The sequence below is a fragment of the Psammomys obesus genome, unplaced genomic scaffold (assembly GCF_907164565.1).
Source record: "Psammomys obesus unplaced genomic scaffold, mPsaObe1.curated_primary_1811, whole genome shotgun sequence".
NCBI lineage: Eukaryota > Metazoa > Chordata > Mammalia > Rodentia > Muridae > Psammomys > Psammomys obesus.
Genome location: NW_026596051.1, coordinates 1,021,068 through 1,023,622, shown reverse-complemented (window position 1 = coordinate 1,023,622; position 2,555 = coordinate 1,021,068). Strand labels below are relative to the sequence as shown.

General features: G+C 39.9%; 1 protein-coding gene across 2 annotated transcripts in view; it reads right to left on the bottom strand.

Annotated features, from left to right (window-relative positions):
• The window catches only part of Meis1 (Meis homeobox 1), a 137,861-nt gene that overhangs the window by 37,444 nt on the left and 97,862 nt on the right, over positions 1-2,555 (bottom strand). The window lies entirely within an intron of this gene.

The following is a 2,555-nucleotide window of genomic DNA, read 5'->3' as shown; positions in this document are numbered from 1 at the left end:
GTGTGTGTGTGTGTGTGTGTGTGTGTGTGTGTGTGTGTGTGTGTGTGCCGCATGCATGCTTGGTGCCTACAGAGGTCAGAACAGGGCACCGGATCCCCAGGAACTGAAGTTACAGATGGTTATGAACCATCATGTGAGTGCTGGGAATCCAACGCTGGTCTTCTGCAAGAGCAACAGGGGTTCTTAACTGCTGAACCATCTCTCCAGTCCCTGCTATGGAGTATATGATATCAATGAAATTATTTTAGTTCTCCAAGCCTCACTTCCTCATTTATAAGAAAAACAAATCTGATAGCAATCAATTAAGGCTAATCTACAAAAAATACATTAAATATAGTTCCTGATTTGATAAAGGATCTGAGTAGTTATTGTAAAGGCTGTTGGGTTTTAGTATTTTTAATAATTCTCTCTACCTGGACAAACTCAACTTCTAGACGCTAGCCAGGGTAGGCTCTGAGGTCAGGCTGTTAGCGTGCTAACACAGGCCCATAAAAAGAAAGGTCTGTCTGTCTTCAGGACTTGCCATTACCATCATGCAAAAGGTTTGTATAAGAATCTCATAGGGGCACATACTAGCACTTGGGAGGGAGAGGACAAGCAGCTCTACATAGTGAGAGCCTGTCTCAAAACAGCCAAAAACAAAACAAAACAAAAACAGAAACCCTATGCAAAGTATTTACATTTTCCACAAAGGACTGCTGATTGTGCAGGAAGGAAAACCAGTGCATTCTCTATTCAGCACTTTAGACTCACCTCAGACTCCTCTTGAATGCATTTGAGTTGCACAGGAGTAATTAAATAATTAATGTATTCTTTTAAAAAAATAGTGCAAAAGAGAAAATCCTGAAAAGCCAACATTGTGTAAGAGATGAGGTAATAGATGTGGCTAGGGATCAGACAGATGAGGCAGGATGCTCCAGTGCCCTTCAGGAGTCACACATACATGCCTGTAAGTGCACCATCACCATCCGGTACCATCAGGTCTCCGGGGAAGTACTAGTCATTACTCAGGACCATTCAATGTGGGAAGGCTGTTCTGGCTCCCTAGACTTGGAGACTGGAAGCCTTTGTCTTTTGGCGGCTAGAAGTCATAACTGTACATTTAACTACCTCCTTCCTTGGCAAAGGATAAATGCCATATTTGACAGAAATACATACTCTCGAGAAATAGGAACAGAAAATCCTTTGGCCCAGGCTCCAATGAGAACTCATCTTTTAATGCCAAGTAACCTCATCACAATTTAAAAACACACCTTTAGAAATGAAGGGTTTGAAATTATTTTAATCCCAGTAAATTTATAATGTGAGCTCGTCAATAGTTATAACTAGCACATTTGGATGGCTAGTTGTTGAGCTGTTGTTTGTTTTCTTTTCAGTTCTTTTAAGCAAAAATTTTGGATGTTGATGATGTTGTTTTAAAGCAGTTCAGATAAATACATAAAAAAAGAAAATCAAAGAGAGCCAGTGAGAGGGCTCAGAAGGTAAAGGTGCCTGCTGCCAAGCCTGGTGACCAGAATTTAATCTCCCATACACATGGTGAAAGGAGAAAACTGAATCCAAATAGTTGAACACACACACACTCTCTTTCACACACACACACACACACACACACACAGAGAGAGAGAGAGAGAGAGAGAGAGAGAGAGAGAGAGAGGGAGGGAGATGAGAAAAATGCATATTATTATCACAAAACCTCTAGCATACTTTTAATTCTGAATCTCAAATTCATATAAAAACTCCTCAAAGAGTCTTTATTCTAAAATATAGGAAATCTTTTTGTTGTGATGATGCCAATGCTGAGCTAAACTACCACATGCATATATTTTGTTTAATGGTTTCATTTTTTTTAATAACAAAAAGAAAGTAGACTTTACAGATGAAAGCTTTTTTTCCCATCGTGGCTCCAGTGCAACTGGAATTAAAAAAAAAAAAAAATCTGTGCTGTTAACCAGTATGTGATAATGGATGCTCCCAGGAGCCCTATTTTAGACATTTTATGCAGCCCAAGTCCACGCTGAGTAACTACCACCAGCGAATTCACCCCTGTTTTAAGAAGACACAACTACAAGTGAGTATCCAAGGGCCCCAACAATGGCTCCAGTTGTCTTTTCTCACAGTGGATTGACGGTGATGGTGATGTGTTACCTGTCGAAATGCTGGAGCGGCAGGCTTAGCTCACTAAAGATAAGATCTCAAGGATAAGGAAATAATTGCATAGATTTGTTTTCCCTTTGTTCAGTATTCTGCCTACAGCGTTTAATACTCTGTTGAGAATTGAAAAAGTGAATCACAGTTAGTACTTTAGTTTAATTCCTGCTTGATTTCTTCACTATGCCACCTCTCTATGGTGAATCAGAAAATAAGAAATTAATCAAAATGAATTTCCATAGGAACAAAGGACACACCACCTCAGAACCTCTCTTTCATCCATGACGCCCCCATTTACTCAGAATATAGAGTTAGAAGGAGGAGAAGAAGAAAGAAAGAAAGAAAGAAAGGAAGGAAGGAAGGAAGGAAGGAAGGAAGGAAGGAAGGAAGGAAGGAAGGAAGGAAGG